Here is a 14,312-nt window from a genome sequence, read left to right on the forward strand (position 1 = left end):
CCTGTTTCTGGCTGCAAGGGGGGCCAGTGGAGGGACCTTGTTATTGCTACTGGAAAGCTTTGTGTTATGGGGAATTATCTGCTCCGGCTTTGAATTTATTTTGGATACATGTCACAAATATCATCGTAAAAGTAGTGTTTTTTTCAATATAGTTTTAATAGATTATTAAATTTTTTCCGGGTGACGTTAGGCGGTTTGCGTTGTTTGCGTTTGTTCACGAAGGACGAGCTTAGGCACACCATTGGGCCGTTGGCTTGCGTAATCTCAAGAGGAAAAGAACGTTCTAAAACACAACCAAAGCTGGTTCTGGACAAGGACCCCTTGTACAACATTCACTGATGGAAGATCAGCAAAAGTAGGAAAACACATTTTTGTGATGCTATTGTCAATACTGTCGAGACTGTGTACTAGTAGTTTGCGCTCAGGTTTTGGTCTATCCCTTACACCATAAACTAAGTTTATGTCGTATGAGATATTTTTTAGAATTCTAAACACTGCGATTGCATTAAGAACATAAGTGGATTATCGGTTTCCTATACACATCGTATTTTTTTGTAATGTTTATCGAATAGCTATTTGGTCGAATAGGTGAGAGGTCTAATGAAATATCCGCAACATTCCTTGGGAATAATATGCTAACGTTAGCACCCGATTGTATAACCACGGATTTCAGCTCTACCATATGCACATTTTCGAACAAAAGCATAAGTGTCATGTATAACCTGTATGTTTATAGGTTACTGAGTCATCTGAGGAAGTGTTTAGATGCAAGGTTAGTGAGGAACTTGTAGATATCTTTTGCTGGAGTGTGGTTGTAGTTCCGCATAACGCACACGGTGCATAGTGCTATCGCTAACGGGCCTTGATGAATTGAATGCGGTAAGTGTGGTGAGGGCTATTGTAGTGAAAGCTAATATAATGCTAGTATTGTGTTTCCGCTGTAGAATACACTTAAAAAAATCGGAAATATTGGCTGGGATTCACAAGATGTTTGTCTTTAAATTTGCTGTAACAATCCGGATTTTTCAGAAAAGTTTTATGATGAGCTATTTAGGTAATTCACGTTGGTTCTATAATTACTCTGGCTGCTTCAGTGCTGATTTTTTGACGGGTATGCTTGTGATTGGATAAGCTGAGAATTGTAAAAACTGATTTATCCCTCAAATATGCAACATTTTTTCGAACAACATAGATTTATTGAATAACACATGTTAATAAGTACTGGTCATCTGATTAAGTTGTTTCTGGTTATTTTTGGTTGGCTTTGAGGTTTATAGTTTCGCATGTTACGCTGTGTGCTGTGGAACAATGTCTGTGCTATTTTTCTATTTTGGAGGTGAGCTAACATAAATATAGCGTGGTGTTTTACCCTGTCAAGATTTAAAAATCGGACATGTTGGCTGGTTCACAAGATGTGTATCTTTCATTAGCTGTATTGGACTTGTAAATGTGTGAAAGTAAAATATTTCCAAAAACAATAAAAAATTAATTTCGGCAGCTCTGCTTTTCAGGGGTGGAAATGTGGGAGGAGTTCCGCTAACGGAGACGTCGGGGCTGTAAAGGTTAATCTACAGAGAGGTTTTAACCTACAGGCGGTTCATCAGCGAGAGTCAATCTACACGAGAGGGGTTTAAACCTACAGAGAGGTTATTAACCTACAGGGAGTAACTACAAGATTTAACTACTGGCGAGCAAGGGTGTTAACACGAGAGAGAGTTTAACTAGGCAGAGATGTTTAACAACAGAGAGGTTACACTAACAGAGAGGTTTAACTACAGAGAGGTTTAACCTACAGAGAGGTTTAACTAAGAGAGGTTTCAACTACAGAAGCAGGTTTTAAGCTCAGAAGGGTTTACACTTAAAAAGAGAGGTTTATCACAGAGAGAGTTACTACAGGAGGGTTTTACTACAGAGAGGTTTAACGTACAGAGAGATTTAAACTGCAGAGAGGTTTAACTACAGAGGAGGTTTAACTACAGAGAGGTTACTACAGAGAGATTTAACTACAGAGAGGTTTAACTACAGGTAGAGGTTTTAACTGCAGAGAGGTTTAACTACAGAGAGGTTAGAGAGTTCCTACAGAGAGGTTTAAAACGGTTTAACAAGAGAGGTTTAACTACAGAGAGGTTTAACTACAGAGAGTCAATGGAGCGTTTAAACAGTTAACTAGCAGAGAGGTTTTAACTACAAGAGAAGTTTAACTAAGAGTACTACGAGAGGTTTACATAGCAGAGAGGTTTACTGCAGAGGTTAACTCAGACGAGGTTTAAGCTGCTTACTACAGAGAGGTTTATAAGAGGTACTGCAGAGGGTATTTACTACAGAGAGGTTTAAGCGATGTAACGCAGGGGTACCACGAGGTTTAACTGTCAGGAGTTAACTTAACTGCAGAGGTTTAAGTATGACAGAGGTTTAACTTTGCAGCGAGTTTACTAAGAGTTTAACTACAGAGATGTTTAATACTGCAGGAGAGGTTTAATAGCAGGAAGTTTAACGATAGCGAGAGGTACCAGAGGTTTAACTGAGTTCAAGAGAGGTTTAACTGCAGAGATGTTTAAGCAGAGGTTCCTTGAGAGCAGGTTATGAGAGAGGTTTAACCAAGTTTACCAGAAGAGCGGTTTTAACCCTACGAAGCGTTAAACTGAGAGTTTAACTATCAGAGAGGATTTTAAACTGACAGAGATGTTTAACTGACAGAGGTAAACGAGGAGTTTTTAACCTACAGGTTTACACAGAGGAGGTTTTAACTCAGCAGATTTCCGCAGAGGGTTCTGGGATTAACTACAGAGAGTTTAATACTAGCAGAGTAACTGAGGTTTACTACAGAGGGTTTAAACTGCCAGAGCGTTAACCTGAGGTTTTAAACTAGCGAGGGGTTTAACTACAGAGAGGGTTTAACTGCAGAGAGGTTTACCTTGCAGAGCTACAGAAGGGTTTAAACTACAGAGATCAGAGAGGTTTAACCTGACAGAGAGGTAACAGCAAGTTTTAACTACAGAGAGTTTAATAGAGCTTAACTACAGAGAGGACTTAAACCAGAGGAGAGTTCTTAACTACAGAGAGTTTATAACTCAGAGGAGGTTTACCACGGAGAAGTTAACACAGAGAGTATTAACTGGCAGAGTAGGTTTAACTACGAGAGAGGTTTAATACACGAGTTTACGTGCAGAGGAGGTTTAACTACAGAGAGGTTAACATCAAAGAGAGCTTTTAACTTACAGAGAGGTTTAACTACAGAAGAGGTTAAACTACAGAGGGTTTAATGCACGAGTACGGCTTTACCACACACGAGAGTTGTTAATCGTACAGAGGGGTTAGTTCAACTACAGAGAGGTTAACTGCCGAGATTTATCCTGCAGAGGTTTAAACTCCGATGTGAGGTTTAAACTTAAGAGAGGTTTAAACTAAAGAGAGGTTTACCCTACAGAAAGAGGTATGTACTCACGAGAGTTTTAAGCTAACAGAGAGGTTTTACTCAGTAGGGCTTTAACTCAGAAGAGTGTTGTAACCACAGAGAGGTTTTTAACTACAGAGAGGTTGTAACTAACAGAAGGTTTAAAAACTACAGAGAGATTTAACCTTGCAGAGAGGTTTAAACGATACGGAGAGGTTTAACTAACCTAAGGCGGAGGAGATTTAACTGCAGAAGGTTTAATACTAGCAGGAGGAGGTTTTAACTTAAGAGGAGCTTTACGTGCTGTAGCCGAGAGGTTTTACTGACCAGAGGAGGTTTAACGTACACAGAGAGGGTTTAAGCTACGAGGAAAGTAGCTGTTCTAGACTTACGAAGAGAGTGTTTAACTACTCTTGTTCTCCTCCAACTCTGCATCCCAATTATGTGCCACCACGAGTAGATATGTTAGCACAAGCAACATCTACAACAACAGCTCATAATTATTTATTCCCAGGTACCAACAAAGATGGATGGATCCTAATGATATTGTCCGTGGGCTATACATTGAAACACTAGCCTAAGGTGAAGCGAGTCCAGAGCGAGCAACATTAATATCCTCCTGCATTTCAAATATGGGTCTAAGAGGAAAAGGGCCTGAAAAGTAATCCTTCGCCATTAATTTCCTATTACATAACAACATTCCAAAGGTTGAATATTACAAACCTATTCATTCCCATTCATTTCCATCCATTCATTAAACCATCATTCCGAATTCAATCATTCTTGAAAACAACATTATCCCTTTGTAGCCAGACAGGATCTGTCCACTTGATCTAAGAACGCAGATGTCCTTTTTGGAATTGGAATTGTAAATAGATGCATCTTGCGGATCCCCACACCGGCTTCAGTGTTCCTAGAATCTATTGTTGTTCTGTTCTCCAATTCCATCTGCCTTTGTATCTCATGGAGAGATAATTCTCATATTCTGTCTGCTTGTATCATCCACGGAGAGATAATTCTGCATTCATCTGCCTTTGGTAATCTCATGGAGAAGATAAATTCTCATTTCGTCTGCCTTGATATCTCACGGGGAGAGATAATTCTCATTCCATCTGCTTTGTATCTCATGGAGAGGATATTACAATTCGTCTGCCTTGTATCTCATGGAGAGAGATAATTCTTCATATCCATCCTGCCTTTGTTATTTCTCATGGAAGAGATAATTCTCATTCCGTGGTTGCTGGTTGTCATAGAACATATCACAAGGACGGTGAGGGGTCTCAGTAAGAGAGAGAGAGAGAGGGAGGAGAGACACGAGAAGAGAGAGATGACGAGAGAGAGAAGACGGAGAGAGAGAGGGGAGGAAAGACGAAGAGAGAGAGAGAAGAGCGAGAGAGACGAGGAAAGTAGAGGAAGAGAGGAGAGAGAAGAGAGGGAGGAGAGAGAGAGAGGAGAAAGAGAGAGATCAGAGAAGAGAGAGAGCAAATGAAACGAGACAGAGAGACAACACGCAGAGAAGAGAGAGAAGACAGAGGAGAGAGAGGACAGGAGAGAGAGAGAGAGAGAGAGAGAGACAGAGAGAAAGCATAACATTTTAGATGGCAACACATAACTACACTGTGAAAGCGATGTCTTTATAAGACATCTGGTTATAGAACATCATAGAAAGCAGGCTTATTGTATGCGTTTTTACATTTTAATTTATTAAAAACATGAAAGGGAAATGTATTACTTGTACATTGTTCAGCACACATATAGGGAAGGGCACTCAACTTGTACTGCACTGACACAGATGACTGATGATTGGCTAAACTACATGGATAATGAAATGATAGTTGGAACTGTATTGGTAGATTTGAATGCAGCCTTTGATGTTAATTTGTTATTGAACAAACACATGTGTTATGGTTTTACATCACTTACCATCACATGGTTGGAGAGTTATTTATTCAATAGAACGCAGAGAGAGTTCTTCAATGGAAGCTTCTCTAACACCAGACATGTACAGTGCGGTGTCCCTCAGGGCAGTTGCCTTGGGCCGTTACTCTTCTCTATTTTAACAAACGATTTGACACTTGTCTTTAAAGGGAACTATCTACGCTGATGATTGCACACTCTACAAATCAGCACCTACAGCCAGTGAGCTCACTGAGACTCTTAGTAAGGAGTGACAGTCAGTGTAGTACGAGTAATTAACAAGAAACTGGTCTTAAATAATAATCTAAAACCAAAAGCATTGTATTTGGTTCAAAGCATTCTCTTAGACCCAAACCTGGAGTTGTGTATAAAGGGTGTGACCATAGAAGAAGCTGAACTCATAGGAGTAACATTGAATGGTCAGTTATCAAGTCATATTGACAAAGTTGTTGTTAAGATGGGGAGGGGTATGTCTGTTAACAAAAATATGTTCTGTATTTTTGAAACAAACATCAACTGTACAAGTTGTCCAGGCTCTGGTCTTGTCCCATCTTGATTACTGTCAGGTAATATGGTCAGGTGCAGTAAAGAAAGACCTAGCAAAGCTGCAGTTGTCTCAAAACAGAGCAGCACGCCTTGCCCTTAACAGAGCAGCACGCCTTGCCCTTAACAGAGCAGCATGCCTTGCCCTTAACAGAGCAGCACGCCTTGCCCTTAACAGAGCAAACACGCCTTGCACTTAACCACAGAGGCAGCACGCCTTGCCCTTAACTGCCCACACAACACAACATAACAACATGTATGACAGTCTTTCTGGTTGACGGTTGAGGAGAAATTGTCTACTTCTCTTCTGTCTTTTAAGAAACATGTGTGTGTGAAATTTAAGCATTGTAATATCTATTTGCAAACACTCTGAAATCAGACATATGTACATACCACCAGACATGCGCCACTGTATGGGTTTCGACATTGTACTCAAACAAAAACTGACTTGGTATGTATAGAGCCATGTCATCATGGAATGCTCTGCACTGAGTGTGCAAGGCTGTCTAAAAACAAAGGGTGGCTACTTTGAAGAATCTCAAATATATATATTTTTCATTATTTTAACACTTTTTTGGTTACTACATGATTCCATATGGTTTATCATAGTTTTGATGTCTTCACTATTATCAACAATGTAGAAAATAGTAAAACATTTATAAAAACCCTGGAATGAGTACATGTGACCAAAACTTTTGACTAGTGTGTAAAGACAAGATTTAAAAGTAAAAAAGAAAAAGTAAAGAAAAGTCAAAATAAAACATAAAAAGTACATTTGAATGCTACTAAGTGGCAGTGTTTTTACAACTCATGCCGGTTTGCCTGAGGCTGATGCCGTGCGAGTGTTTGTATACATGCATGTACACACACTCTCATTCAAATAAACACTTACAAGAACACACACATACATGTAATAGTGCCAGACATGCACACAAACATATACAGTTGGCATTGCTGTTATGATGTTAGTTGTCCTTGATGTCCTTTGTTTTAAATTTATTATTTTGTATTAAAAAAAATTGGATTGTTGGTTGCTGTTTTCTTCTGTCTTTTCATTTCTTCTTTAGTTCATTCTCTTGGTTGTGAATGGAATTAATTGGCATTATTTATTTATTTTTCTTCCTACGGGGGGGGGGGGGGGGGGACTGTGTGAGGGGTCTCGAATGGTGGAGGGACAGCTATTGGGGACTGTGTGGCGGGGGTCATGGAGGGATCGGTTCACGTTTTTTGGCCTGGTGGTAGATCGGTCAACATGCCCTTGAGCAGGTGCATTGACTCTGGATGCTTCTGTGTGTCGCTCTGAATGGGAATCTGTTGGATGACTTAGTTATTGAGCGGTTTCACTGCAAGTATATTATATGTTTTGAATATTTAATAAATAATTTAAAAAAATATAAACTTTTTTTTTAAAGACAAGATTAAATCAAGAATAGTCTGATGGGTGAGAATACTAGCCTATCGCGTATGAATGAGATATTATCATTTGTTAATGATGCTCAGCATAAGGCAAGAAACAATGCATTTTTTGAATTATTTTTTATTTTTTTCAAATCATAGTCGCGCACCTCATGTAGCCAAAGCCATAGGCCTATACTTCTTTGATAAGGTTCCTATTACAACTAAAGTGGCCAAATAACTTCTAAAATCAAGCACATTAATCCACTTTACAAAGGGTGTAGAGCCTAACTGGCATACATAAGCAGCAGGTGAGTTTCAAGTTTTGGGGAAGATCATTTTCACCATAGAAATGCACCTTTATAATAAAAGCATTACAAACATAATCACATTTGTATATATATATAATCACATTTGTGGTCACTTTTGATAATGGTGTTTTCCTGCTAATGGAACATTTGCGTTAATAGCCTATGTGCGCATTGCTAAGAGTTTATCAACATTTTAAGCTAAACGTTCTGATCTGTTGTGTCAGCCACATTGCGTATAAAATTGTTTTTTTTTTATGCTAGTGGTTGTATTAATTTGGGATCTATCGCATCCCACAACTGTCCCTGACTATGTTTGGAATACTTATTTTCTCGCACAAATTAGGTCAACTATACTATGAGGGATAGTAGAGTCTTCGTTAATGCTACTCATCTTGTTGGCTGAAGAAAATTAAATGTGGACAGTTCTTCCAATATCTTCCATATGCACCTCGGGATTGGATAAGGAAGTGCACAGCTGAATCCCCGAGGTGTCTGTCTTCACTTGTAGCCTGTGAGAAAGACCCGATCATGTGACAGAGAGCCATGGGAGTGAGAGAGGCTTCGGATTTGGGTGGAACTCATGGGAGAAGGACACGACACAACACTCCGGGCCAAGGGCACAGCGGCCACTGGCTGCAAAAGGCATGGATCTTTTTAGGGTGGCCACACAAAGGGGGATTCCTCTGGGAAATTCGAAACATTATGAAGTGCTTGTTAAATTGTGAATGAGTGACTGATGAAGTGTGTACAGCCTAGAGGTCGACCTCTAGTACAGCCTGCACAAAACACAAAGCAGAGCTCATGCCTTTCAAGCAACTTTTTTCAAACCGTCATTAGAGTCGTATCATTCAGCCTTACAATGTATTAAACATCAAAACACAGAGCCCGACGTCTGTAGAACAACTAAAGTTACATTAATAACTCTACATGAAGCGTATTAAAGGAGGACCTATATATTTGTTAACCGCTCAACACAGAACGGCCGCATGTGAGAACTCCTTTAAATCGGTTGGAGAAAATACTTTTTATTCAGCTTTGTTAAATTCTACTCTTCATACTATAAAATAATACAAAATAATGCCACGTATGTACTTCTAAGCAAATCTTGTCTGCTAAATGAACTAGTGTAACCCACAGCCATATGTTATAGCCAAATCAGGTGGTAACATAAGGACAACTCAGAGTATGCTATTCTGTTCTTCTGAAATAGACAACATGTTCTTCATATCATATTTCTTTAGACCTGTCTAAAATAAATAATGGATTTACTGTGACGGTGTAGACTATATTACAAGGATTTATTAGACTTTTTAAAATGTAGATGTTCCTAAGGTCTGCATCAGTGGCTTGTAGGCTTTGTGTGGAAGCCAGGAGATGCTAAATATGTTCATGTTAATTAACGGTAAATTACAGTGAGACAGACAGTTATTTGCTCGACAATCACCGTCTGACAAAATTTGGTGACCGCCACAGCCCTAGCTGTTAAATGTGCGAAAGCTAATGGGGATCCTATTAAAGTAAATGAACTACATCTGAGCCATTGCCGGTTTCAATAACACTCTTCAAAGCTCTCATTTTGGAGAATAATGTCTATAATCTATGCAATTATTATCAATCATCAGATTAAGTCTGAATTTAAAGTGTGAGTGTGAGTGTGTGTGTGTGTGTGTGTGTGCGTGTATGTGCGTGTGTGAGTGTCTGCATGTGTGTGTGTGTGTGTGTGTGTATTTGTGAGTGTGTGCGTGTGTGGTGTGTATGTGTGTGTGTGTATGTGTGACTGTGTGCGTGGTGTGTATGTGTAGTGTGTGTATGTTTGAGTGTGTGCATGTACATGCATGTGTAGTGTGTGTGTGCTCTTACAGAAGTCTACCCAATAATCCAGAAGCACCTCACAGCAGCACACCTTTCTTCAGACCCTCCAGTCTGAAATACCCAGTGTGAAGCCAGCCTTATTGTCCTGGCCCTCATCAGTATTCCACCCAGCCTCAGACAGGTAATAATGACAAAGAGTAAAGGTCGGGTGTTACAAGTCCAGTCTGCCGGGGCTGGGGTGCCTGCCTGCTGCCGAGCTCTGCCTGGCTTTGCTTGATGACGTCAGGCCTTCACACGCCACAGAGTAGCACACACACACACACACACACACACACACACACACACACACACACACACACACACCGCGTATCTCCCCTGTACAGATGAGACTGCCGTCCTAATGAGACTTCATCTCTCGTCTCTCCCCAGGGCTCTATATCCTCTTTAATCCACCGCTCCCAAATGGCACCCTATTCCCTTTATAGTGCACTACTTTAGACCAGGGTCAATTGGACTCTGGCACCCTATTCCCTTTATAGTGCACTACTTTAGACCAGGATCAATTGGACTCTGGCACCCTATTCCCTTTTTAAAATGCACTACTTTAGACCAGGGTCAATTAGACTCTGGCACCTTATTCCCTTCATAGTGCACTACTTTAGACCAGGACTCACAGGGCACTATATAGGGAACAGGGTTCCATTTGGGACGCACCTTTAGTCCTCGGCTCCAGGGACACACAGGTAATAGCTACACCAACCCAGAGACATCTATTTTACCTACTGTACTACACAATGCATTTCACTAGACTCGGGCCCTCCTTCAGCTCCACTGCAAATCTTGTTGTTTTGCCGGTAGTATTTGTAAAGGCAAAATCATTTTAGTTTTCTTTTTTTTTGTTGCTCATCAGGGTAAATGTCTAACACCTATTTCTTGTAGCACTTTAGGCATTTGTACACCAAGTCATTAGGGACATGCTAATTACAATAGTTAGGGGTATCTATTGTATTTTATTTTTTAAATACGGTTTCTCTCAGCAATTAAACTCTGATTACACTGTCATTGGTTTGTAAAACGTAATCACACAGTCAGCTTACCAGGATCTGTCACCTACATACATGCACAATCTATTTGGGTATCCTCAGGAGTAGTATTTTTCCATTTCCTGGGTGTCTGTAGTGACACCTCTAGCACTTAGCCTTAGACTGCTGCGCCACTCGGGAGCCCAAGCCAAAGGGAGTGATGGAGTCCACTTGATATAACGTAATGTGATACAACATGATGATGTGGGATGTAGACAAGTGGCTGGAACCATAGCTACTGGAGAAATGCTTGTAGCCGACTGGCCAGCCGAACAATGATGATTACGACAACGATGATGAAATATAACAACAAGAAACAGCACCAAAATCCCCCTTACCTTTTCTGCGGACTGCGCTGTCCCAAAGAAGATAGGTATGAAAGCTAGCCAGACTATACAGGTGGTATACATGGTGAATCCAATGGGTTTAGCCTCGTTAAAGCTCTCCGGGACGCCCCGCGTCTTGATGGCGTACACTGTACACGTGACCATGAGTAGGATGCTATAACCCAACGAGCATATAATCTGCAGGTCGGTGATGTCACATTTCAATACTCCTCTGGCTTGGTCGGGGTTGACGGTTTTCTGTTCGTCGTAGTCGATGATGGTGTTGGGGGGGTCCACCCCGAACCAGATAAACACCCCCAGGAGCTGAATGGCGATCAGGCAAGTGGTTATAGCCAGCTGGGAGGTCGGGCTGATCAGCCTGGGTGCTGTCACCGACTTCTTACCCTCTTCGAAGATGCGGTAGATACGGTTTGTCTTGGTGAGGAGTGCCGCATAGCTAATACACATACCGAGACCTAGGAAGATCCGTCGGAATGAACAGACGGCGACATCAGGCTTGGCAATCATGAGGAAGGTGATGATGTAACAGAGGAAGATCCCGGTGAGAAGGACGTAGCTCAGCTCGCGGCCCGATGCGCGCACGATGGGTGTGTCATTGTAGCGGACAAAGGTTGCCATGACGAAGATGGTGGCGATGATGCCCAGCATGGCGAGGAAGACAGGTATCACTGCCCAGGGGGAGTGCCACTCCAGCTTCACGATGGGGATGGGCTGGCATGCAGTCCTGTTGATTAGATAATTAATTCATTGATTGATTAAAGGTGAAGTTTACCCAACATCCAGAAACTCCCAAGTGATTCTATACATTGAAACTAGTTCAGTGGAGTTTGCCCTCTCCCGCTCTTCTCTCCTTGTAGTGCTGTACTTAATCAGCTGCAACAACAGGTGGCGTGACTCGTGACGTTGCTGGATGCATGCCTCACTCTGCTACGTTGCCAGTGAATTTAGAATTCAGAAATCCACGAAGCGTGGACAAATCTGTTGTTTTACTGAAAAGCGTATGGTGTAATGAGCGATTTTTATCAAAAGTACTATCAGTTTTGAGTCAGGAAATGTGTACTTTTACACCTAAAACATTTGCGAAAATGTTATGTCATTATTTTATGTAGCCGACTGCCACAGCAGGTGAGATGGGTAACAACTGAGCATGTGTACACATGTCCTGACTCAAACCCGATAGTTTCAGTACTTTTGATTTTTTTTAAACAACTAATTTGTCCACACTTTGCAGATTTCTGAACCATGAATTCACTAGCAACAGATGAGGCACCCAGCATGACAGCGGTTTCAGTACAGCGCTACAGGGACACATATGTGACAAGGGAAAACTCAGCTGTATGGGAGTTTCTGGATTTTGAGTAAAACGTCTCCTTTAAGTAAGTTTATTTGACAATTCTCAACAAAAAAACACATACAGACGACAAGAAGAAAAGCATTGCTGTACTGCACTGTAAAACATCGTACTATCAAGGAAGACACAAACATGTTACAGACTTATTTAGGGTTGCAAAAATTCCTGATGAGTTTACAATAATCCCGCGTTTTCCAGAAATCCGCAAATCCCGAAAACCTGGAAATGTTGGGAAAGTTTCAGGAATTTTGCAACCCTGGACTTATTTTTTTTATAGTGTTCCTGACTGTCACCTGTTGGGGTTGGGCCTCATGTTGTAGGAGCACAGCTTGCAGGATGTTGCATCATATTGATACTGGTAGCCATCACAGGGCTCACAGTGCCAGCAACACGGCATGCCTTTCACTGCCTTCTTCCTCTCTCCTGTCCTGCAGGGCAGACTACACACAGAGCTGGGAATCTCTGTCTGTCCGTTAGGCCACTGCATGTCCTCAATCTGGAACACACGACGGAGGGAGATGGCTTAGTGGACAGGGGGGGGGGGGGGGGGCATGTTCCTCGTTACAACATACAAGACACATACAAACACAGGAGTAAAACAATGAAAAGGAGTTGTTAACAAACAGAACAAGTGTATCTATGTCCACTGCATTGCCTTCATCTGGAACACAGTTAAACACATATGGAGGGTATGTTATAGTTTTGTTTTGTTTTGTTTTGTTTGTTACTCAAAATGATGACTACATTGTCACTGTAACTTGATGCATAGAGTTTTACCTAACTGGCTAACTGCAAATACTTTCCAAATAAACACTTCACAAACACTTTACAAATAAATACATTTTCCTGTCTTAATGTACGATTTTTCTGTAAATATTCACGATTGCCTTGGGGATATTTTTTAAGTTGGTGGCTTCAATAGCCAATGGACATGGTAATGGAAGCTACTTTTAAAGACTGATATCAAGCAGCATAAAAGTTATTATTAAGTGCTATGTCCTCATATTTTAATTACACGCAGAAAGTGGTGATGAAAACCAACAAAAACATCCGTCCCGGATCTATTGGATGTTCATCAGATTCATTCCGCCATTCTTAATTTCTTGTAATTTTTTTGTTGTATTTTTGTATTCCTTACATTTTAATTGTTTGACATTTTACTGCATCGTTAGGAGCAAGTAACATAAGCATTTCGCTGCACCCGCTATAGCATCTACTAAACTTTGTACAGTTCTGGTTTGAAGTATTTTAACAAGGCTGAGTGGCTAACGACTTCCGAGGTCTTTTCTGTTTGAACACAAAAGAGATCGACTGCCGACTCTGTTCAGAGGTGCTAAGTACTGTCTGCAGGCAAATGCTTGACAATCCCTACTGGCGTGTTAGACTTTAACAGTTAAAGTTAACTAGGGCCTAGACATATCCGTGGACAGACAGATTTTTTTCTAGTAAAGCATGACTCACGACTCCTGTGTTTTAAAAAACACTCACGACTAGTATTTTCAATAACAAACCCACAGATAACTGTCCCCCTCCAGCTTGGACTGTCACCACTGTGGAAACTGTCTGACTGATAGTCACCTGGGGTCTGGCTGATTGTTACCTGGAGTCTGGCTGACTGACTGTCACCTGGGGTCTGGCTGATTGTTACCTGGAGTCTGGCTGAGGACTAGGGGAATGAAAAAAACCTTCAAACGTCCCTATGATGGCTGACGGGACAAGGTCAGGCATTCCAGCACCACAACAAAAGACAAACTCAGAATAACCTAATCTACCGACTGAAAGCCATCCTCATGCAGATAAAGAAAAAAACAGACTTATTTTCCTCCGTTCTCCACAGTTCTTTCTCTCTCTCTCTCTCTCTCTCTCTCTCTCTCTCTCTCTCTCTCTCTCTCTCTCTCTCTACACAGAGGAGAGAACTGTCTGGAATTTTCCTTTTAGAGTGGAGACTTGGCTAGTCTGATACTGTCTGGAAGTTTCCTTTTAGAGGTGGAGACCTTGGCTAGCCTGATACTGTCTGGAAGTTTCCTTTTAGAGGTGGAGACTTGGCTAGCCTGATACTGTCTGGAAGTTTCCTTTTAGAGGTGGAGACTTGGCATATCTGATACTGTCTGGAAGTTTCCTTTTAGAGGTGGAGACTTGGCTAGTCTGATACTGTCTGGA

The 14,312-nt window shown here is 41.2% G+C and overlaps 1 pseudogene; it reads right to left on the minus strand.

The window, feature by feature from the left end:
• Positions 1-10,671: 10,671 nt before the first annotated feature.
• LOC112078706 (metabotropic glutamate receptor 7 pseudogene) lies at positions 10,672-12,648 on the minus strand (annotated as a pseudogene).
• Positions 12,649-14,312: the final 1,664 nt, after the last annotated feature.

Source organism: Salvelinus sp. IW2-2015, unplaced genomic scaffold (genome assembly GCF_002910315.2).
Source record: "Salvelinus sp. IW2-2015 unplaced genomic scaffold, ASM291031v2 Un_scaffold6107, whole genome shotgun sequence".
NCBI lineage: Eukaryota > Metazoa > Chordata > Actinopteri > Salmoniformes > Salmonidae > Salvelinus > Salvelinus sp. IW2-2015.